We start from the raw sequence: 25,828 nt of genomic DNA, 5'->3' as shown, positions 1-25,828 counted from the left end.
TAGTTCTTTAAATGCAAATAACAACATACTACTCATGCAATGCAACCCAAACTTGTGCACCGAGTCCCTTGGACTCTCTTACCAACGGGATGCCTCGCAACCAACCGATGATCTTCCCGGCGATCCCAACCACGACCAACACTTGGTCTCCAACACTTACCGAGAACTCGTCTCGTGATCTCGTCGTGACTTCTCGCGACTATCTCATAGTCTAAGTCACCACATTCTGGTTATCTCATTAATTTACTAAATTATTTCAAGTTTATCCTCCATTTCGACCAAGACCTGATAGTGTGACCTACTACAAACTGTGTTGCTATCAATAGACTTTATAGACCCTCTGCAGAGGTAGCACACTCTACCCACACCACGGAACCCATGGCCTTGTTATCCCATTCAGGTGGACCAACGACATTCCGACGAAACCGACCTACTGCCATGACACTCTCCCGGCCACTCCGACTCACTCCCCACTGGGCTAGTCCTGGGTGGCCCCGTGTCTACCAAAAACACAACGACCACCATCGTGGCCAAAACGTCCCTCACGAGGACCGGTACCAAAAATCTTAACAACGGGCACACAAGGTTATGTCCGCCTACCTGATCAGGGTAGCGCGCGCCCATAACCTTCCCTCTATGGAGGCACCGGTGAGAGGCACGATAATAGATCGCATTAAGGCCTTCCCATAAAGGCAAAATGTGGCTGCACTAAAAAAGTTCGATTTGGTGGCACTATGACTCGATCCCATCGATGACGGAGGAGGTTGTTGTTATTAGGTCAATTTATTTCCTTCACCATCATCATGAACATGGATGCAACAATGAACATGCACCTTACAAATGCTTTAATAAAAGATCGAACTTTTCAGGTGAACAACTATAGCATAAAGAACATGACTATTCCAAGTACTAGCATATCCATGGTGCATTACAATCATCATAACTACCATAATAGCCACTAATAATCCAAAGGCAACATGTCATCCACATAATCATCAAAATATAAGTCCTAGAACTCCAGCAATAACGATAATAACATTCTAATTAGCATGGCAAAAGATATCATGAAAACATAAACATGCATGATAATCATATCATAATAACTGCAGATGAAAATGGTAAATAGCAACTGTAACTACACACACACAAGGTGCTAGAAAAGTCAACATGCAAGTCCGGGGCTCATGATAACAGGTTGGCTTGCCTGGGGTTGACAAATACTTCGGGAAGAAGTGTGAAACGATCGCGGAAAGATTTGCCGGAAATAGTTCTCTCTCGGAGGGGGCTGTTTACGGGCAAGGGCAAAATGGTCATTTTCACTATGTTAAAACATTATGAAAATGATACCAGCAGAAAGAGCTCGGCAAACACAGAACATGAGCGTTGGAATCACCTCATTCCAAGTTACGGTTGCAAAGATACGGCCGTTGGAATGACAGGGACTAATCTGTAAAATAATATTCATAGACAGGCCCTTGTCGGTTAAAACAGAAAGCGCACTAAAGAAAATTTCGCTTTCAGAGAAAGAAAAGCGTATTACTAACCGAAGGCGATACAGAGTATGCTTTCAGAAGACGAAAACGTATTTCTGTTAGAAGGCACAGCGAAGTACACTTTCCGAAGACGAAAGCGCATCCGACGCGGGGCGTCTCCACTTACGCCAGGTCAGCGAGCCAGGTCAACCCTTGGGTGGCTGACTTGCGGGGCCAGCATGGAGGTGGGGCCCACCCGGTCGGTCTTCTTCTTCCTCCCGTGCGGTGCTCGCCTGGCCGAGGGAGCAGGCGTGCCCCGCCGGCGACCGCCGGTGCATCCGGCCACCATAGGAGACGGGCAACCTACCGATCTTCTCAGGAGGAAGAGGCGCATCTAATGGTGGTAGACGCTACCGCCGACGAGTGCCGGACAGCGAGAAGCTGGGCCTGTGGCAGAGAGGGGGTTCAGTCGTCGTTGAGGTGGGGCCTATGGTGGAGGAGAGGAGAGGCCGAGGCCACGGGTAGGCTCGCCAGAGCATGGGGGATGCAGTGGTAGTGGAGGAACGGCGAGGTGAGCTCGGGAGCACTGGAATCGGGTGAGACCCGAGGTGGCGGCTATGGCGCTGGTGGCAGTTAGAGAGAGGCTCCGGGGAGGGATGAGTGGCTTGGGGATGCTTGAGGACTGCAAGAGAGCTCGGGGCGCTATATATAGTCACGGGGAGAGCTCGGGAAGGAGGGGGAGGAGGTGGCACGCGACAGGCGACGTGTCCGTGCGCCAGCGGGGGGCACAGCGTCGGCAGGCGTGGCCAAAGCTCACGGGAAGCGATGAAGAGGCGACGAGGGGGTCAAGACGAACAGCAGAGGCTCACGGAGACGAGAGGCGCTTGGGGACGAAAGGAGGAAGCGGACAGAGGCCACAATAGCGCACTATTTGGTCGTTGGCACGGCTCGCCGGAGAAGAAAACGGAGGGGGCTAGAGGTCCACGGGGAAGAAGACGTCGAGGGGGAGCTGTTGGGCATCAATGGCGAGACCAGAGCCGGTCAGGGCAGCGATGCCGACTCGAACAGTGGCTAGACCACCGTTTTGGGTGGCATTGCCCGTGGTCACCATGGACGAAGCACGCTCTGGAGCTTTTGCTGATGTAATCACATGTCTACCGCGTAGTACATGGAATAGATAGTGCTACCATGGTAAAGGAACGAGCAAAGACACAGGGAGTAGAGTAAACCAAGCTCCACAAGTTTACTGCTGCAAACTTGGCCACACTCTAGAGAGTAAACCAGAGAGGGTAAAAGGTAAATTGATGTCTAGGATGCTTAGGGTAGAAAGGACTACGGTCCTGTAAATTATGAGGTAAATAGGACAACTATTTACCATAGTTATTGTACAACTACCAAATTTGATCCAGAAACTGAATCAGGAAGAAACACTCACTAGGAGTGATGGATTGAGCTAAAACTTGGCAAAGCTTAATGATTTGGACATATCAAGATGATGTAAAAATATCATACCAAATGGACTTGCCAAAATAGTACTTGTTTCGCAAACATCTCCTTTGTCCAGAAACTTGAGGAAATTCCTCAAGGAAAATGGATAACTGAAATGATCCAAGGTTTTGTGGAGAGTGATAATCTGGATAGGAAACGATCTGGAAAAAGTTTCAGCCAAAATGGAGCAAGATAAAATATACTTGCTTCACAAACTGAAAGTTTTGACAGAACCCAAGAATTGCTCCTGTGCTCACATAGTTCAAGGAAATGAACTAAATTTAGGTGGAGGCTAATGATTTGAGATAATTGAAAGGATGGAAAAGTTTCACCCCATTTGGAAACTCTATGAAGTTACTTCCTTCACAAAGTTGTGTTCTGGTCAGAAACTTTGAAACATTGCATAGGGAGTTAGGATGAATGGATTGAGCTCATATTTGGCATCCATGGATTATTTAACAATGTTAATCACCCTGCAAAATTATAGCTCAATCGTAATTAGGAATAAAGCACTTCCTTTGCAAAATTTCAGAGAAGGCGGAATCTTGCATTGGATCATGTGCCCAATTTTTGATTTGTGCAACATGAGATAAGGATGGAACTAGTGATTATATAGCAAGGGAAAGCTCCAAAATTTATGTGGGGATTTTTTCTGCTATAAAAATGGTAGTTCCTTTAGAAAGTGGCATAGATGCAATATTGGCATTCAATAAGAAAAGGCAATTTTCCTTATTTAATTATGGCCAATATACTTGCCAGAGTTTGGGTTAGGCATAAATATCAACTCCACCAATTCTCATGAATTTAGGAGATGGATAGTTATGCCTTTGGATTTTATTCCTTAGAAAGTCAAGAAAAGGAATAAATCACAATTCAAGAATATTGCATGGGACTTAGCAATATTTTTGCATATTCAAGTTTCAGAATGATATGAGGATCTCTGGGAACAGTTGGGAGGATCAACAGATCAAGGAAAATGATGGCTCCTTTGTAGGCACATAGGGCATATCCATATTCCAAAAAATTGGAATTAGGGTTTGAGAGAGTTGGGATGAACCAAATGAGGTCTTGCCCACTGACAAATACATGAGCAAGGTTTTTGGAAAGGTTGAAAATGGCAAGAATTGTCAGAGTCATCTAGCAAACTCAGGAGAAAATTTTGAAACATGAGTGCCAGGAAGGGATAACAGCACAAAAATTGATAACCCAATTTTGGGGCTGTTACAACTCTTCCCCCCTTAAAAAGAATCTCATCCTCGAAATTTCTAGGGTTACAACACAAATGAAAGAATAACCATTTCGGGAGAAAACCTGGGGTTAATTTTTAACCCCTTTGGTCAAATTCAAATGAGATAGGGGCACCAATAATTAGTATACCCGGGAAGGGGCAAGGCAAACCTGGATATATCCACCGCTAGGGGCACTCGAGATCAGACTCCCGAAAAAATACTGGATGCACCCAATGAACAGTGGTTTCACCTGCTGACATGTGGGTCCAGGGCCCACTGGTAGCCTCCTTCTTCTACCTCCGGTTTGCTGCTTCTTCTTCGTTGCTGCTCCGCGTGCGGCATAGCGCAGTGCGCATCTAACTCCTAGGGCGATGAGGACCCTAGTGCCATAGTGCGCGACGTGCATAGTGCTGGTGCAGCGAGCACTCACGTCGCGGGCCAGCACCTTGTCGGCACTGCTCGCGGATTCGCCTCCTGGACGCCGGTGATCGAGCAACGAGAGGTTCTCCTGGACCTCGCTCACCGTACACCGGGGTTGGGCTATAAAAGATGGCAGCGCGGCTCTCCTCCAACACACCAACACAATGTCGCTCTACTACCTCTTTGGTTTGGACGAGATCCAGCCGAGCTCCTTCGGCGAAGAAATGTTCTTGGCAGCGTTGCGGTTGTTCCTCGCAGCGCTGCTGGGAATGCTCATCGGCTCGTCGATCCTCCTACTGATACTCATCAGGAATGATCGGGCTCGGGAGAACGTGCGACTGGGTGTGGGTGCTCGAGATGCGGGAGAAGACGGTGCACTGTGTGGTCCTCCGCCACGCTTGATCCTCCGTCACTTTGCGCCGGCGGAGTAATCGTGGGCGGCGGTGGAGCGGGGTGGCGACTCACCTGCGCCACGCAAGGCACAGAAGATGGTGGGGTGGGGTCGAGGTGTAGGAGAGGTGGCTGCGCCAGCTCCGGAAGCACACTGGGGTACGGGGAAAATTTCGCGGATTGCTCCACGAAAAGTAGGTGTCGAGGTAGGATCGGAGTTGAAATCTATATCGGGGTAGTTGTACTGGAACGAATGAAATAAAGTGGGTAGTGCTTTCCCCAGAAATGAAATCGGGAGAAAGAATTAGAGACGAGGAATTTCCAGGCGGAAATGCCTCTGCGAGGTTCTAGGTTTGAAATCCGTCATACAGTGTATGCACAGATAGATAGGGATTTGTGACCTTGCATTCCCCCGAGTACTGCCCGAAGGTACTCGTGGGTGAACCGGGTATGCATGTATTATGCAGTAATCTAAACTAACAAACAGATAGAGACAATAATCATGCAATGAAAAACACAGCAGACAAATCATTCTAAGGTGTTTTAATGCTAGTGGGTATATATATAATCCTAGTATATATATACCTAAACCAGCGCGCATTTTATTAAAGACTCGGGATGAGTCAATGTTGTTTTTAGTGTATGTGCTATACTGATTAAAATCTTGTTGACCCACATTGCCAACCCTATCAAATATCTCTGTTTGACAGAGAGACAAACCAACACAATGATCAAAAGTCAGAGAGCATACATAAACACATCATACGAGTTACAATAGTGCAAGCATACAACAAAGCACGAGCATTCTACGCGCTAAACGAAACTACTCACTTAGGGATACATGGTTCTATCCTCATATCGGGAATGAACTGACGGACTGGCCTACTTGTAGAAACAACCGGTTGCGCGGCTGACATCAAGCTGAGGGCTTGCTTTGCTGGGGTTCTCCGGGAGGACGAAGACTAAGCCAATCTCCATCTTCATCGTCCAAGATCACTATGGGTTGGGGTTCGGCCACTGGGGGTGTGGCTGAAATTGATCCAAACATATGCTGCTGGTGGATCCGGAAAAGAGTCTTGTCGAGGGTAATGATATTTGTCCGAGGCCACAACACCGGCTGAGAGGGTAGCACCGGCTCAGATAGCGTTGGGTGAACCGCTTGAGATGGGAACTTACGAGCCTCACGATAAGCTTCCTTGACAACTCGCATCGCATCATTGTCCAAGGTTCTGAATTTGGCAAGCATCCTTGAAATCATCATTCCCTAGGCAGTGATATACTGCACCAGGCAAGCGATTGCAGGGTCATTCCCTTGGATAGAGGGGGGTGGTTGAATTCCTGACGCTGTAGCAATGGGGAAGAAACAGAACTCCCTTCGATCTGCCACTTGCGGGAACTTCGTTCAGAGGTATAGGATCGCTGATAACCCACAAGTATAGGGGATCGCAACAGTTTTCGATAAGTAAGAGTGTCAAACCCAACGAGGAGCTAAAGGTAGAACAAATATTCCCTCAAGTTCTATCGACCACCGATACAACTCTACGCACGCTGGACGTTCGCTTTACCTAGAACAAGTATGAAATTAGAAGTACTTTGTAGGTGTTTTTGGATAGGTTTGCAAGATAATAAAGAGTATGTAAATAAAAAGTAGGGGCTGTTTAGATAAAGAAACAATAAAGTAAATATAGCGAGTGTGGAAAATTGGTGGTAGGAGTTACGAAATTGCCCCTAAGCAATTGACTACTTTACTAGACCGATAGCAAGTATTATGTGGGAGAGGCCACTGCTAGCATGTCATCCCTGAAATTCGAATTCTATGCACTTATGATTGGAACTATTAGCAAGCATACGCAACTACTAATGTTCATTAAGGTAAAACCCAACCATAGCATTAAGATATATTGGTCCCCCTTCAATCCCGTATGCATCAATTTCTATGCTAGGTTGAAGCTTCTGTCACTCTTGCCCTCCAATACATAGTCCTATCAACATACAACTAACCCTATGGTGTGATCCACGCGCGCGCTCATATGATGGGCACCAAAGGACAGCAACATAACCACAAGCAAATTATATCAATCATAGCAATTCATCAACCACCGATAGGACAACGAAAATCTACTCAGACATCATAGGATGGCAACACATCATTGGATAATAATATGAAGCATAAAGCACCATGTTCAAGTACAGGGTACATCGGGTTGCGGGAGAGTGGACCGCTGTAGATAGAGGGGGGAGGTGATGGAGATGTTGGTGAAGATGGCGGAGGTGTTGGTGTAGATCGCGGTGATGATGATGGGCCCCGGTGGCACTCCGTTGCCACCGAAAGCGAGGGGGAGAGAGCCCCCTCCTTCTTCTTCTTCCTTGATCTCCTCCCTAGATGGGAGAAGGGTTTCCCCTCTGGTCCATGGCCTCCATGGCATGGGAGGGGCGAGAGCCCCTCCGAGATTGGATCTGTCTCCCTGTCTCTCTCTGTTTCTGTGTTCTCTTCTGGCTCTGTTTCACCGTTTCATATATATATGGAGATCCGTAACTCCGATTGGCCTGAAACCTTCGCCGTGATTTTTTCCGAATATTAGCTTTCTTGCGGCAAAAGAAGAGCGTCAACCGCCTTACGGTGGGCTCACAAGGGTTGGGGGCGCGCCCCCTGCCTCGTGACCACCTCGGGCACTGGTTCCTGTTGATTTTCCTTCCGAATTTTCCATATTTTCCAAAAATAAGCTTCATCCATTTTTATCCCGTTTGGACTCCATCTGATATGGATATTCTGCGAAACCAAAAACATGCAACAGACAGGAACTGGCACTGGGCACTGGATCAATATGTTAGTCCCAAAAATAATATAAAAAGTTGCTAAAAAGTATATGGAAGTTGAATAATATTGGCATGGAACAATAAAAAATTATAGATATGATGGAGACGTATCAGCATCCCCAAGCTTAATTCCTGCTCGTCCTCGAGTAGGTAAATGATAAAAAAGATAATTTTTGATGTGGAATGCTACCTAGCATAATCTTGATCATATGTCTAATCATGGCATGAATATTAAGACACGAGTGATTCAAAGCAATAGTCTATCCTTTGACATTAAGACAATAATACTTTAAGCATACTAATAAAGCAATCATGTATTTTCAAAATAACATGGCCAAAGAAAGTTATCCCTACAAAATCATATAGTCTGGCTATGCTCCATCTTCACCACACAAAATATTCAAATTATGCACAACCCCGATGACAAGCCAAGCAATTGTTTCATACTTTTGACGCTCTCAAACCTTTTCAACTTTCACGCAATACATGAGCGTGAGCCATGGACATAGCACTATAGGTGGAATAGAATATGATGGTGGAGGAGACAAAAAGGAGAAGATAGTCTCACATCAACTAGGCGTATCAATGGGCTATGGAGATGCCCATCAATAGATATCAATGTGAGTGAGTAGGGATTGCCATGCAACAGATGCACTAGAGCTATAAGTGTATGAAAGCTCAAACTGAAACTAAGTGGGTGTGCATCCAACTTGCTTGCTCATGAAGACCTCGGACATTTGAGGAAGCCCATCATCGGAATATACAAGCCAAGTTCTATAATGAAAATTCCCACTAGTATATGAAAGTGATAACTCAAGAGACTCTCTATATGAAGAACATGGTGCTACTTTGAATCACAAGTGTGGAAAAAGGATAGTAGCACTGCCCCTTCTCTCTTTTTCTCTCATTTTTTAATTTTTTTTAATTTTTTTATTTTTTTGGTGGGCTTCTTTGGCCTCTTTTTTTATTTGGGCTTCTTTGGCCTCTTTTATTTTATTTGGGCTTCTTTGGCCTCTTTTATTTTTTGTAAAGTCCGGAGTCTCATCCCGACTTATGGGGGAATCATAGTCTCCATCATCCATTCCTCACTGGGGCAATGCTCTAATAATGATGATCATCACACTTTTATTTATTTACAACTCAATATTACAACTCGATATCTAGAACAAAGATATGACTCTATATGAATGCCTCCAGCGGTGTACCGGGATGTGCAATGATCTAGCGTAGCAATGACATCAAAAAACGAGCAAGCCATGAAAACATCATGCTAGCTATCTTACGATCATGCAAAGCAATATGACAATGAATGCTCAAGTCATGTATATGATGATGATGAAAGTTGCATGGCAATATATCTCGGAATGGCTATGGAAATGCCATGATAGGTAGGTATGGTGGCTGTTTTGAGGAAGGTACATGGTGGGTTTAAGGTACCGGCGAAAGTTGCACGGTACTAGAGAGGCTAGCAATGGTGGAAGGGTGAGAGTGCATATAATCCATGGACTCAACATTAGTCATAAAGAACTCACATACTTATTGCAAAAATTTATTAGTCATCGAAACAAAGTACTACGTGCATGCTCCTAGGGGGATAGATTGGTAGGAAAAGACCATCGCTCATCCCCGACCGCCACTCATAAGGAAGACAATCAATAAATAAATCATGCTCCAACTTCATCACATAACGGTTCACCATACGTGCATGCTACAGGAATCACAAACTTCAACACAAGTATTTCTACAATCCACAACTACTCACTAGCATGTCTCTAATATCACCGCCTTTATATCGCAAAACTATTGCAAGGAATCAAACATATCATATTCAGTGATCTACAAGTTTGTGTAGGATTTTATGACTAACCATGTGAATGACCTGTTCCTGTCATCTCTCTAAATAGATATAAGTGAAGCAAGAGAGTTTAATTCTTTCTACAAAAGATATGCCCGTGCTCTAACAAATATAAGTGAAGCAAAAGAGCATTCTGCAAATGGCGGTTGTCTAAGTAAAGAGAAACAGGCAATCCAAACTTCAAATGATATAAGTGAAGCACATGAAGCATTCTATAAAGCCATACTCAAAAGATATAAGTGAAGTGCAATGAGAATTCTATAAATCAACCAAGGACCATCTCATACCAGCATGGTGCATAGAAGAAAAATGAAAACCTAAATGCAAAAGACGCTCCAAGACTTGCACATATCGCATGAACGAAACAAATCCGAAAACATACCGATATTTGTTGAAGAAAGAGGGGATGCCTCCCCAGAATCCCCAAGCTTAGACGCTTGAGTCTCCTTTCCTTCTTCTCACATCGAGGCCTTCTCAATCATCGAACACTTCATCCACACAAAACTTCAACAGAAAACTCGGTAAGATCCGTTAGTATAATAAAGCAAATCACTACTCTAAGTACTATTGCAAACCAATTCATATTTTGTTTTTGCATTGTGTCTACTGTAATATAACTTTTTCATGGCTTAATCCACTGATATAAATTGATAGTTTCATCAAAACAAGCAAACTATGCATCAAAAACAGAATCTGTCTAAAACAGAACAGTCTGTAATAATCTGAACATTCACCATACTTATGATACTTGAAAACTTCTACCAAAATTAGGAAAAATAAAAAATTTGTATAGTAAGACATTGCAAAAAGAATCAAAACCATTTGAGGTTCCAGCTAAAAATGTAAAATCGCGCACTACAGCCAAAGTTTCTGTCCTGCACCGTACAAACCATCGAGCAAATGTAAACATCCTAAAGGCAAACCTTGGCACATCATTTTTATAATACAATGGAATTGTACAAGGGGATAGTTATTTTTGTTGAAAAGTTTCTGTAATCAAGATTCACAAAGTTGTCGTGAGCATGAACAAAGTTCAAGGAGCTCTCCCACTTCAACAATGCTTGTCTTTCTCACTTTCGCTTTCCTTTTTGAAAAAGTTTTGGGTTACCCTCTTTATTTTTGTTGTTTTTAAACTATATGAAAGCACTCAACAGAAATAAATGACTCTCTAAAACTTCCGGGTTGTCTCCCTGGCAGCGCTTTCTTTAAAGCCATTAAGCTAGGCATATAGTGCTCAAGTAGTGAATCCACCTGGATCCCAAGGTATATCAAAGCCAATTTTAATTAACAATGATTTGTAATTTAGTAGTGAGCACAAAGCAACATATATCAAGCAATGACGAAGTCTAGCTCTCTTCCTATGCATCGGCATGTCATAAAAGAACAATTCATGCACACCTAGTAAAGGCCAATGCATAGTATAAACAGTTGCTTGCAATTTTATCATATTGGAAACATAGAGAGGTGGCGATATAGTTCCTCTCTCATAATAATTGCAAGTAGGAGCAGCAAGCACATGCATATTATACTCATCAAAATCATCCTGTGCATTGGTAAAAGGCAACCCATCAATGTAATCCTAAATAAGTGCAAACTTCTCCAATATAGTGTAGTTTGGAGAATTCAAAAAGATAATAGGACTATCATGTGTGGGTGCAATAGCAACAATTTCATGTTTAACATAAGGAACTATAGCAAGTTCATCTTCATAAGCATAATTCATATTGGCATCTTGGCCATAAGCATAGCAAGCATCATCAAAAAGGGATATTTCAAAAGAATCATAGGGATCATAACAGTCATCATAGCAATCATCCTTCGGTAAGCACGAAGGGGAATTAAACAATGTATGAGTTGAAGAGTTACTCTCATTAGAAGGTGGGCACGGGTGATCAATCCGCTCTTCCTCCTTTTGTTCTTCGCTCTCCTCCTCATCTTTTTCATCCAATGAGCTCATAGTGTCATCAACTTCTTCTTCCATAGATTCCTGCAAAATATTAGTCTCTTCTTGGACAGCGGAGTAGTACTCAATATATGGTTCAACATAGGTATTAGAAGCATAATTATCATAGCAATATTTATGTATAGCAAAATTTTCAGATTTGTAAAGAGTAGCATCATACTTTTCAATCAAAGAAGCAATTTCAAAAGCACCCTTAAAAGCAACAAATTCTTCAATTTGTTGAACATCATAGTAATTACGAACACCCTTAGCATATGAAGATACGATTCCATTATCAATAAACTCACATTGGTAGGGAAGGTGTTTCTTAGGGTTTTCAGAACAACAAGTAAAATCATATATTTCACATAAATTCCAAGCATAGCATTGCAAACATTGAATTTGACCCCATAATAGTTTCCCTATTTCAGATATACGGTGTCGCACATAATAAGCATGCTCATCTAAGGATTTGCCCTCAACTAAGCTAGTTGGGGTTTCAGCACGAGCACATAGGGATCAAAGATGATCCAAGTAATAAGCTTCAGAAGTGTGATAGATTTTGATTGGTTCTTCAACCATTGGTTCAGTAGGTACAACTAATTTTTTTGGTATTTTGTGTTTCCTACCCATAACTAAAGATAGAAAACAACTAAGAACAGCAAATAAAAATTACTTAGTGATAAAGAAAACAAGCACACACGAGAATATTCACCCCACGCTATTGCTCCCCGGCAACGGCGCCAGAAAAAGGTCCTGATAACCCACAAGTATAGGGGATCGCAACAGTTTTCGATAAGTAAGAGTGTCGAACCTAACGAGGAGCTAAAGGTAGAACAAATATTCCCTCAAGTTCTATCGACCACTGATACAACTCTACGCACGCTTGACGTCCGCTTTACCTAGAACAAGTATGAAACTAGAAGTACTTTGTAGGTGTTTTTGGATAGGTTTGCAAGATAATAAAGAGTACGTAAATACAAAGTAGGGGCTGTTTAGATAAAGAAACAATAAAGTAAATATAGCGAGTGTGGAAAAGTGGTGGTAGGAGTTGCGAAATTGCCCCTAAGCAATTGACTACTTTACTAGACCGATAGCAAGTATTATGTGGGAGAGGCCACTGCTAGCATGTCATCCCTGACTTGGAATTCTATGCACTTATGATTGGAACTATTAGCAAGCATCCAAAACTACTAATGTTCATTAAGGTAAAACCCAACCATAGCATTAAGATATATTGGTCCCCCTTCAATCCCGTACGCATCAATTTCTATGCTAGGTTGAAGCTTCTGTCACTCTTGCCCTCCAATACATAGTCCTATCAACATACAACTAACCCTATGGTGTGATCCACGCGCGTGCTCATGTGATGGGCACCAAATGACAGCAACATAACCACAAGCAAATTAAATCAATCATAGCAATTCATCAACCACCGATAGGACAATGAAAATCTACTCAGACATCATAGGATGGCAACACATCATTGGATAATAATATGAAGCATAAAGCACCATGTTCAAGTAGAGGGTACAGCAGGTTGCGGGAGAGTGGACCGCTGTAGATAGAGGGGGGAAGGTTATGGAGATGTTGGTGAAGATGGCGGAGGTGTTGGTGTAGATCGTGGTGATGATGATGGCCCCCGGTGGCACTCCGGTGCCACCAGAAGCGAGGGGGAGAGAGCCCCCCTCCTTCTTCTTCTTCCTTGACTGTCTCCCTAGATGGGAGAAGGGTTTCCCCTCTGGTCCATGGCCTCCATGGCACGGGAGGGGCGAGAGCCCCTCCGAGATTGGATTTGTCTCTCTGTCTCTCTCTGTTTCTGCGTTCTCTTCTAGCTCTGTTTCACCGTTTCGTATATATATGGAGATCCGTAACTCCGATTGGCCTGAAACCTTCGCTGTGATTTTTTCCGAATATTAGCTTTATTGCGGCAAAAGAAGAGCATCAACCGCCTTACGGTGGGCTCACGAGGGTAGGGGCGCGCCCTAAGGGGGGCGCCCCCTGCCTCGTGACCACCTCGGGCACTGGTTCGCGTTGATTTTCCTTCCGAATTTTCCATATTTTCCAAAAATAAGCTCCGTCCGTTTTTATCCCATTTGGACTCCGTTTGATATGATTATTCTGCGAAACCAAAAACATGCAACAGACAGGAACTGGCACTGGGCACTAGATCAATATGTTAGTCCCAAAAATAATATAAAAAGTTGCCAAAAATTATATGGAAGTTGAATAATATTGGCATGGAACAATAAAAAATTATAGATACGACGGAGACGTATCAATCGCCTCCACAGCAGCGGCCTGAATGGCCAAATCAGTGGTAGGCATGGCTCTACCCTGAAAAACCAACAGCTGGCCATCTGCTGCGGGACCAGGGCTGATGTGCACCCTTGCATCATAGCGATGAAGGTGAGGAACGGGTGTTGACTAGAACACCAGGTAGTCGGGGCTAGCATCATAGCCAAAGGCTTGGGTGAGCATTGATACGTCTCCAACGTATCTATAATTTTTGATTGCTCCATGCTATATTATCTACTGTTTTGGACATTATTGGGCTTTATTTTCCACTTTTATATTATTTTTGGGACTAACCTATTAACCGGAGGCCCAGCCCAGAATTGCTGTTTTTTTGCCTGTTTTAGGTTTCGAAGAAAAGGAATATCAAACGGAATCCAAATGGAATGAAACCTTCGGGAACGTGATTTTCTCAACAAACAAGACCCGGGAGACTTGGACCCTACGTCAAGACACAAAAGAGGAGGCCACGAGGTAGCGGGGCGCGCCCACCCCCACCAGGCGCGCCCTCCACCCTCGTGGGCCCCCTGTTGCTCCACCGATGTACTCCTTCCTCCTATATATACCTACGTACCCCCAAATGATTAGATATGCAGCCAAAACCCTAATTCCACCGCCGCAACTTTCTGTATCCACGAGATCCCATCTTGGGGCCTGTTCCGGAGCTCCACCGGAGGGGGCATCGATCACGGAGGGCTTCTACATCAACACCATAGCCTCTCCGATGAAGTGTGAGTAGTTTACCTCAGACCTACGGGTCCATAGTTAGTAGCTAGATGGCTTCTTCTCTCTTTTTGGATCTCAATACAATGTTCTCCCCCTCTCTTGTGGAGAACTATTCGATGTAATCTTCTTTTTTTGCGGTGTGTTTGTTGAGACCGATGAATTGTGGGTTTATGATCAAGTTTATCTATGAACAATATTTGAATCTCCTCTAAATTCTTTTATGTATGATTGGTTATCTTTGCAAGTCTCTTCGAATTATCAGTTTGGTTTGGCCTACTAGATTGATCTTTATTACAATGGGAGAAGTGCTTAGCTTTGGGTTCAATCTTGCGGTGTCCTTTCCCAGTGACAGTAGGGGCAGCAAGGACGTATTGTATTGTTGCCATCGAGGATAACAAGATGGGGTTTTCATCATATTGCATGAGTCTATCCCTCTACATCATGTCATCTTGCTTAAGGCGTTACTCTGTTTTTAACTTAATACTCTAGATGCATGCTGGATAGGGGTCGATGAGTGGAGTAATAGTAGTAGATGCAGGCAGGAGTCAGTCTACTTGTCTCGGACATGATGCCTATATACATGATCATACCTAGATATTCTCATAACTATGCTTAACTCTGTCAATTGCTCAACAGTAATTTGTTCACCCACTATAGAATACTTATGCTCTCGAGAGAAGCCACTAGTGAAACTTATGGCCCCCGGGTCTATCTTTATCATATTAATCTCCTACTACTAAGTTATTTCGTTTGATTTTTATTTTGCCTTCATTTTACTTTGCATCTTTATCACAAAAATACCAAAAATATTATCTTATCATATCTATCAGATCTCACTCTCGTAAGTGGCCGTGCAGGGATTGACAACCCCTATTCGCGTTGGTTGCAAGGATTTATTTGTTTTGTGCAGGTACGAGGGACTCGCGCGTAGCCTCCTACTGGATTGATACCTTGGTTCTCAAAAACTGAGGGAAATACTTACACTACTTTGCTGCATCATCCCTTCCTCTTCGGGGAAAACCAACGCACTGCTCAAGAGGTAGCAAGAAGGATTTCTGGCGCCGTTGCCGGGGAGGTCTATGCAAAAGCCAACATACCAAGTACCCATCACATACCCTTATCTCCCGTATTACATTATTTGCCATTTGCCTCTCGTTTTCCTCCCCCCCCCACTTCACCCTTGCCGTTTTATTCACCCTCTCTCTCTCTCTCTATCCTCCCTCTCTTTCTCTATTTGCCTCTTTTTGCCCGCTTGCTTTTTGTTTGCTTGTGTGTTAGTTTTCTTGCTTGTCATGATGGCTCAAGATGATACTAAATTGTGTGACTTCACTAATACCAACAACAATGATTTTATTAGCACTCTAATTTCTCCTCTTACCGATGCTGAATCTTGTGAAATTAATACTGCTTTGCTGAATCTTGTCATGAAAGATCCGTTTTCCGGCCTTCCTAGTGAAGATGCTGCTACCCATCTTAATAGCTTCGTTGATTTATGTGATATGCAAAAGAAGAAAGATGTGGATAATGATATTGTTAAATTGAAGCTATTTCCTTCTTTTATTAGATTTCGTGCTAAAGCTTGGTTTTCGTCTTTGCCTAAAAATAGTATTGATTCATGGAACAAGTGCAAAGATGCTTTTATCTTTAAGTATTTTCCTCCCGCTAAGATCATCTCTCTTAGAAACGATATTATGAATTTTAAGCAACTTGATCGTGAACATGTTTCACAAGCTTGGGAGAGAATGAAACTAATGATACGTAATTGCCCTACTCATGGTTTAAATTTGTGGATGATTATACAAATTTTTTATGCCGGATTGAATTTTGCTTCTAGAAATCTTTTAGATTCGGCCGCGGGAGGCACTTTTATGGAAATCACTTTAGGAGAAGCTACTAAACTCCTAGATAATATTATGGTTAATTATTCTCAATGGCATACTGAAAGATCTACTAATAAAAAGGTGCATGTGATAGAAGAAATTAATGTTTTGAGTGGAAAGATGGATGAACTTATGAAATTATTTGCTAATAAGAGTGTTTCTTCCGATCCTAATGATATGCCCTTGTCTAATTTGATTGAGAATAATAATGAATATATGGATGTGAATTTTGTTGGTAGGAACAATTTTGGTAACAACGCGTATAGAGGAAATTTCAACCCTAGGCCTTATCCTAGTAATCCCTCTAATAATTATGGTAATTCCTACAACAATTCTTATGGAAATTATAATAAGATGCCCTCTGATTTTGAATCTAATATTAAAGAATTTATTACTTTGCAAAAGAATTGCAATGCTTTGATTGAAGAAAAATTGCTTAAGATTGATGAGTTGGCTAGGAACGTTGATAGAATTGCTCTTGATGTTGATTCTTTGAAACTTAGATCTATTCCACCTAGGCATGATATCAATGAGTCTCTCAAAGCCATGAGAATTTCCATTGATGAGTGCAAAGAAAGAACCGCTAGGATGCGTGCTAAGAAAGATGCCTTTATAAGAGCGTGTTCTTGTAGTTCCTATGAAAATAAAGATGAAGATCTAAAAGTTATTGATGTGTACCCTATTAAATCTTTTTTTTGCAATATGAATCTTGATAATGATGGGACTGAATATGATCCACCTTTACCTAGAAGGCATTCCAAGAATTCAGAATTTGTTGATCTTGATGCTAAAATTGATAAAAGTGGGATTGAAAAAATTAAAACCCTAGATGTTGCTAAACCCACTATTATGGATTTCAATGAATTTAACTATGAAAATTGCTCTTTGATTGATTGTATTTCCTTGTTGCAATACGTGCTAAATTCTCCTCATTCTTATAGTCAAAATAAAGCGTTTACTAAACATATCGTTAATGCCTTGATGCAATCTTATGAAGAAAAACTTGAATTGGAAGTTTATATCCCTAGAAAACTTTATGATGAGTGGGAACCAACTATTAAAATTAAAATTAAAGATCATGAATGCTATTCTTTATGTGATTTGGGTGCTAGTGTTTCCACGATTCCAAAGACTTTGTGTGATTTGTTAGGTTTCCGTGATTTTGATGATTGCTCTCTAAACTTGCACCTTGCGGATTCCACTATTAAGAAACCTATGGGAAGAATTAATGATGTTCTTATTGTTGCAAATAGGAATTATGTGTTTATTGTTCTTGACATAGATTGCAATCCTTCATGTCCTATTATTCTTGGTAGACCTTTCCTTAGAATGATTGGTGCAATTATTGATATGAAGGAAGGAAATATTAGATTCCAATTTCCATTAAGGAAAGACATGGAACACTTTCCTAGAAATAAAATTAAATTACCTTATGAATATATTATGAGAGCCACTTATGGATTGCCTACCAAAGATGGCAATACCTAGATCTATTCTTGCTTGTTATGCCTAGCTAGGGGCGTTAAACGATAGCGCTTGTTGGGAGGCAACCCAATTTTATTTTTATTCCTTGCTTTTTGCTCATGTTTAGTAATAAATAATTTATCTAGACTCTTTTTTGGTTGTGTTTTTGTGTTTAATTAGTGTTTGTGCCAAGTAGAACCGTTGGGAAGACTTGGGGAAAGTCTTGTGACACTTGCTGTAAAAAACAGAAACTTTAGCATTCACGAGAACTGCTGTAATTTTTATTTGGGGAGTGCTATTTAGTTAATTATTTTTGTAGATGCTTACTAGATAAATTACTCACGTCCAGAAATTTATTTTAGAATTTTTGGGGTTCCAGATCTTTCTCTAGCTACAGATTACTAGAGACTGTTCTGTTTTTGACAGATTCTATTTTTCGTGTGTTGTTTGCTTATTTTGATGAATCTATGGCTAGTAAACTAGTTTATAAACCATAGAGAAGTTGGAATACATTAGGTATAACACCAATATAAATAAAGAATGAGTTAATTACAGTACCTTGAAGTGGTCTTTTATTTTCTTTCGCTAATGGAGCTCACGAGATTTTCTACTTTAAGTTTTGTGTTGTGAAGTTTTCAAGTTTTGGGTATAGATTTGATGGATTATGGAAAAAGGAGTGGAAAGAGCCTAATCTTGGTGATGCCCATGGCACCCCCAAGATAATCTAAGGACACCTAAAAGCCAAAGCTTGGGGATGCCCCGGAAGGCATCCCCTCTTTCGTCTACTTCTATCGGTAACTTTACTTGGAGCTATATTTTTATTCACCACATGATATGTGTTTTGCTTGGAGCGTCTTGTATGATTTGAGTCTTTAATTTTTAGTTTACCACAATCATCCTTGCTGTACACACCTTTTGAGAGAGCCATACATGATTTGGAATTTGTAAGAATAGTCTATGTGCTTCGCTTATATCTTTTGAGTTATGTAGTTTTGCTCTAGTACTTCACTTATATGTTTTAGAGCACGGTGGTGGATTTGTTTTATAGAAACTATTGATCTCTCATGCTTCACTTAGATTATTTTGAGAGTCTTAAATAGTATGGTAATTTTATTAAAGTCTTAATATGCTTGGTATACAAGATTAATAATAAAACTTTCTTATGAGTGTGTTGAATACTATGAGAAGTTTGATACTTGATAATTGTTTTGAGATATAAAGATGGTGATATTAAAGTTGTGCTAGTTGAGTAGTTGTGAATTTGAGAAATACTTGTGTTAAAGTTTCTGATTCCTGTAGCATGCACGTATGGTGAACCGTTATGTGATGAAGTCGGAGCATGATTTATTTTTTTGATTGTCTTCCTTATGAATGGCGGTCGGGGACGCGCGATGGCCTTTCCTACAAATCTATCCCCCTAGGAGCATGCGTGTAATAATTTGCTTTGATAACTTGTAGATTTTTGCAATAAGTATATGAGTTCTTTATGACTAATGTTGAGTCCATGGATTATACGCACTCTCACCCTTCCACCTTTGCTAGCCTCTCTAATACCGCGCACCTTTCGCCGGTATCATACACCTACCATATACCTTCCTCAAAACAGCCACCATACCTACCTATTATGGCATTTCCATAGCCATTCCGAGATATATTGCCATGCAACTTTCCACCATTCCGTTTATTATAACACACTCCATCATTGTCATATTGCTTAGCATGATCATGTAGTTGACATCGTATTTGTGGCAAAGCCACCATTCATAATTCTTACATATATGTCACTCATGCATCATTGCATATCCTGGTACACCGCCGGAGGCATTCACATAGAGTCATATTTTGTTGGAAGTATCGAGTTGTAATTGTTGACTTGTAAGAAAAATAAAAAGTGTGATGATCATCATTATTAGAGCATTGTCCCAGTGAGGAAAGGATGATGGAGACTATGATTCCCCCACAAGTCGGGATGAGACTCCGGACAAAAAATAAAAATAAAAAAAGAGAAAGAAAAGAGGCCATAAAAAAGAGAAAAGGCCCAAATAAAAAAATGAGAGAAAAAGAGAGAAGGGACAATGTTACTATCCTTTTACCACACGTGTGCTTCAAAGTAGCACCATGATATTCATAGTAGAGAGTCTCTCATGTTATCACTTTCATATACTAGTGGGAATTTTTCATTATATAACTTGGCTTGTATATTCCAATGATGGGCTTCCTCAAAATGCCCTAGGTCTTCATGAGCAAGCAAGTTGGATGCACACCCACTTAGTTTCTTTTTGAGCTTTCATATACTTATAGCTCTAGTGCATCCGTTGCATGGCAATCCCTACTCACTCACATTGATATCTATTGATGGGCATCTCCATAGCCCATTGATACGCCTAGATGATGTGAGACTAGCTTCTCCCTTTTTGTCTTCTCCACAACCACCATTCTATTCCACCTATAGTGCTATATCCATGGCTCACGCTCATGTATTGCGTGAAAATTGAAAAAGTTTTGAGAATGTAAAAAGTATGAAACAATTGCTTGGCTTTTCATCGGGGTTGTGCATGATTTAAATATTTTGTGTGGTGAAGATGGAGCATAGCCACACTATATGATTTTGTAGGGATAACTTTCTTTGGCCATGTTATTTTAAGAAGACATAATTACTTTGTTAGTATGCTTGAAGTATTATTATTTTTATGTCAATATTAAACTTTTGTCTTGAATCTTTTGGATCTGAATATTCATACCACAATTAAGAAGAATTACATTAAAATTATGCCAAGTAGCACTCTGCATCAAAAATTCTATTTTTATCATTTACCTACTCGAGGACGAGCAGGAATTAAGCTTGGGGATGCTTGATATGTCTCCAACGTATCTATAATTTTTGATTGCTCCATGCTATATTATCTACTGTTTTGGACATTATTGGGCTTTATTTTCCACTTTTATATTATTTTTGGGACTAACCTATTAACCGGAGGCCCAGCCCAGAACTGTTGTTTTTTGCCTGTTTTAGGGTTTCAAAGAAAAGGAATATCAAACGGAGTCCAAACGGAATGAAACCTTCGGGAACGTGATTTTCTCAACAAACAAGACCCGGGAGACTTGGACCCTACGTCAAGACACAAAAGAGGAGGCCACGAGGTAGCGGGGCGCGCCCACCCCCACCAGGCGCGCCCTCCACCCTCGTGGGCCCCCTATTGCTCCACCGATGTACTCCTTCCTCCTATATATACCTACGTACCCCCAAATGATTATATATGCAGCCAAAACCCTAATTCCACCGCCGCAACTTTCTGTATCCACGAGATCCCATCTTGGGGCCTGTTCTGGAGCTCCACCGGAGGGGGCATCGATCACGGAGGGCTTCTACATCAACACCATAGCCTCTCCGATGAAGTGTGAGTAGTTTACCTCAGACCTATGGGTCCATAGTTAGTAGCTAGATGGCTTCTTCTCTCTTTTTGGATCTCAATACAATGTTCTCCCCCTCTCTTGTGGAGAACTATTCGATGTAATCTTCGTTTTTGCGGTGTGTTTGTTGAGACCTATGAATTGTGGGTTTATGATCAAGTTTATCTATGAACAATATTTTAATCTCCTCTGAATTCTTTTATGTATGATTGGTTATCTTTGCTAGTCTCTTCGAATTATCAGTTTGGTTTGGCCTACTAGATTGATCTTTCTTGCAATTGGATAAGTGCTTAGCTTTGGGTTCAATCTTGCGGTGTCCTTTCCCAGTGACAGTAGGGGCAGCAAGGCATGTATTGTATTGTTGCCATCGAGGATAACAAGATGGGGTTTTCATCATATTGCATGAGTCTATCCCTCTACATAATGTCATCTTGCTTAAGGCGTTACTCTGTTTTTAACTTAATACTCTAGATGCATGCTGGATAGCGGTCGATGAGTGGAGTAATAGTAGTAGATGCAGGCAGGAGTCAGTCTACTTGTCTCGGACGTGATGCCTATATACATGATCATACCTAGATATTCTCATAACTATGCTCAATTCTGTCAATTGCTCAACAATAATTTGTTCACCCACCATAGAATACTTATGCTCTCGAGAGAAGCCACTAGTGAAACCTATGGCCCCCGGGTCTATCTTTATCATATTAATCTCCTACTACTTAGTTATTTCCTTTGCTTTTTTATTTTTCCTTTATTTTACTTTGCATATTTATCACAAAAATACCGAAAATATTATCTTATCATACCTATCAGATCTCACTCTCGTAAGTGGCCATGTAGGGATTGACAACCCATATTCGCGTTGGTTGCGAGGATTTATTTGTTTTGTGCAGGTACGAGGGACTCGCGCGTAGCCTCCTACTGGATTGATACCTTGGTTCTCAAAAACTGAGGGAAATACTTACACTACTTTGCTGCATCATCCCTTCCTCTTCGGGGAAAACCAACGCAGTGCTCGAGAGGTAGCAAGCATCTCAGCAAGAAGGGGTGGAAAGCTAGCATGGTTGACGGCGCTTGTGCGGCTGTGAAACTTGGTAGTTTTGAGGGTGCTAGCCATGTCTGGAGTGTTACTAGCTAGGCTTCTCTGCAGGGACATGGTTGAATGAGGAGTGACGATACGACTAGCAGAAAGGGGGCTTTTATAGGCAGCTAGGCGGGACATGCCCGCAGGATGTGGCCCCTTTCCCTTGATGGCGAAGGGTGAGCGGTGCGGCCGACCAGAAAAGATATGGCTGCTAGTTGCTCCACAAATAACTAGGCGGGGACAGCGGGGTGAGGACGTGTCAGTCCCGACTGCACCACATGTGGATTAAAAGTGGCCATGAAGGATGCCAGGGATGAGTCAAATCCCTTAGGGTAATTACGGTTTAATGGTAACGGTGATCTAAGACTAGGATAACCTATGCCAGCCTGGCTGCTCTAATACCATGTCATGTGGCACCCCGATCCGCATGGAGCAGGGGGCCTTCGCATGTCAGCCCAGGATAACACCTGACGCACGATAGGTCCATAATACAGCATTTCAGGTACAAGAATATTCATCAAATACATATATAGAAGGGTACATCATTGATGAATACAATTATCTGGCATAGCCCTAAGGCTATTTAAATGGCAGCAGAAGTCTTGGTTTGGCAGCACAACAACTCTGGCTGGGCTCCACAACTCACAGGACTAGCAAGGTTATGGCCTAGCGCGACGGGTCAAGCGAACACTTCGGGTATGACCTACAAAACTGGCATGACACGCCAGGTCAGTACATTGAATGTACTTGCAACACAACCAATTATATAGCATCCAAACAAGCAGAAGGCAGAGCAAGAACCAAGTGCATGCAACAACTTATCTCATATCAATTACTGAACAAGGCATGTTAAAGATAATTAAGTCTGAACAACATCATAGCATCTACTAACATAATACTATCATGACGTATCAAACATGCTCCAAACATGGCAATAGCAAATCATTAGCATATCATCAGTCATGACATAATCAATCCAAGCATGGCACGCCCTCAAGAAATTATGCTGAAAATAAACTACCTGCTCATATTCAATGCAAACATAGCATGTTAACTATATGCAACCATCTTCTATTCTGACCTAGTTCTTTAAATGCAAATAACAACATACTACTCATGCAATGCAACCCAAACTTGTGCACTGAGTCCCTCAGAATCCCTTACCAACGGGTTGCCTCGCAACCAACCGGTGATCTTCCTGGCGATCCCAACCACGACCAACACTTGGTCTCCAACACTTACCGAGACCTCATCTCGTGATCTCGTCGTGACTTCTCACGACTATCTCATAGTCTAAGTCACCACATTCTGGTTATCTCATTAATTTACTAAATTATTTCAAGTTTATCCTCCATTTCGACCAAGACCTGATAGTGTGACCTACTACGAACTGTGTTGCTATCGATAGACTTTATAGACACTGTGCAGAGGTAGCACTCTGTACCCACACCACGGAACCCATGGCCTCGTTATCCCATTCGGGTGGACCAACGGCATTCCAACGAAACCGACCTACTACCATGACACTCTCCCGTCCACTCTGACTCACTCCCCACTGGGCTAGTCCTGGGTGGCCCCGTGTCTACCAAAGACACAACGACCATCGTCATAGCCAAAACGTCCCTCACAGGGACCGGTACCAAAAATCTTAACAACAAGCACACAAGATTATGTCCGTCTACCTGATCAGGGTAGTGCACACCCATAACCTTCCCTCTATGGAGGCACCGGCGAGAGGCACGACAATAGATCGCATTAAGGCCTTCCCATAAAGGCAAAATGGGGATGCACTAAAAAAGTTCGATTTGGTGGCACTATGACTGGATCCCATCGATGACAGAGGAGGTTGTTGTTATTAGGTCAACTTATTTCCTTCTCCATCATCATGAACATGGATGCAACAATGAACATGCACCTTACAAATGCTTTAATAAAAGATCGAACTTTTCAGGTGAACAACTATAGCATAAAGAACATGACTATTCCAAGTACTAGCATATCCATGGTGCATTACAATCGTCATAACTATCATAATAGCCACTAAGAATCCACATAATCATCAAAATATAAGTCCTAGAACTCCAGCAATAACGATAATAACATTCTAATTAGCATGGCAAAAGATATCATGAAAACATAAGCATGCATGATAATCATAACAGAATAACTACAGATGAAAACGGTAAATAGCAACTGTAACTACACACACACAAGGTGCAAGCAAAGTCAACATGCAAGTCCGGGGCTCATGATAAGAGGTTGGCTTGCCTGGGGTCGACAAATACTTCGGGAAGAAGTGTGAAACGATCGTGAAAAGATTTGCCGGAAACAGTTCTCTCTCGGAGGGGGCTGTTTACGAGCAAGGGCAAAATGGTCATTTTCACTATGTGAAAACATTATGAAAATGATACCAACGGAAAGATCTCGACGAACAAAGAACGTGAGCGTTGGAATCCCCTCATTCGGAGTTACGGTTACAAAGATACGTTGTTGGAATGACAGGACTAATCTGTAAAATAATATTCATAGAGAGGCCCTTGTCGGTTAAAATAGAAAGCGCACTAAGGAAAAATCGCTTTAAGAGAAATAAAAGCGTATTACTAACCGAAGGCGATACATAGTACATTTTCAGAAGACGAAAATGTATTTCTGTTAGAAGGCACGGCGAAGTACGCTTTCCGAAGACGAAAGCGCATTTGACCCGAGGCGTCTCCACTTACGCCAGGTCAGCGAGCCAGGTCGACCCTTGGGTGGCTGACTTGCGTGGCCAGCATGGAGGTGGGGCCCACTCGGTCGGTCTTCTTCTTCCTCCCGCGCGGTGCTCGCCTAGCCGAGGGAGCAGGCGTGCCCCGACGGCGACCGCAGGCGCATCCGGCCACCATAGGACATGGGTGACCTACCGATCTTCTCAGGAGGAAGAGGCGCATCTAATGGTGGTAGACGCTACCGCCGACGAGCGCCGGACAGCGAGCAGCAGGGCCTGCGGCGGAGAGGGGGTTCAGTCGTCGGTGAGGTAGGGGCTACGGTGGAGGAGAGGAGAGGCCAGGGCCACGGGGAGGCTCGCCGGAGCATGGGGGATGCAGTGGTGGTGGAGGAGTGGCGAGGGGAGCTCGGGAGCACCGGAATCGGGCGAGACCCGAGGCGGCGACAATGGTGACGGTGGCAGTCAGAGAGAGGCTCCGGGGAGGGGTGAGTGGCTTGGGGAGGCTTGAGGACTACACGAGAGCTCAGGGCACTATATATAGCCGCGTGGAGAGCTCGGGAAGGAGGGGGAGGAGGTAGCACGCGGCAGGCGACGTGTCCGTGCGCCGGCGATGGGCATAGCGTCGACAGGCGCGGCCAAAGCTCATGGGAA

Source organism: Triticum dicoccoides, chromosome 2A (genome assembly GCF_002162155.2).
Source record: "Triticum dicoccoides isolate Atlit2015 ecotype Zavitan chromosome 2A, WEW_v2.0, whole genome shotgun sequence".
Taxonomy (NCBI): Eukaryota; Viridiplantae; Streptophyta; class Magnoliopsida; order Poales; family Poaceae; genus Triticum; species Triticum dicoccoides.
The sequence above is the reverse complement of the archived record's forward strand: the minus strand, read 5'-3'. Positions refer to the sequence as shown.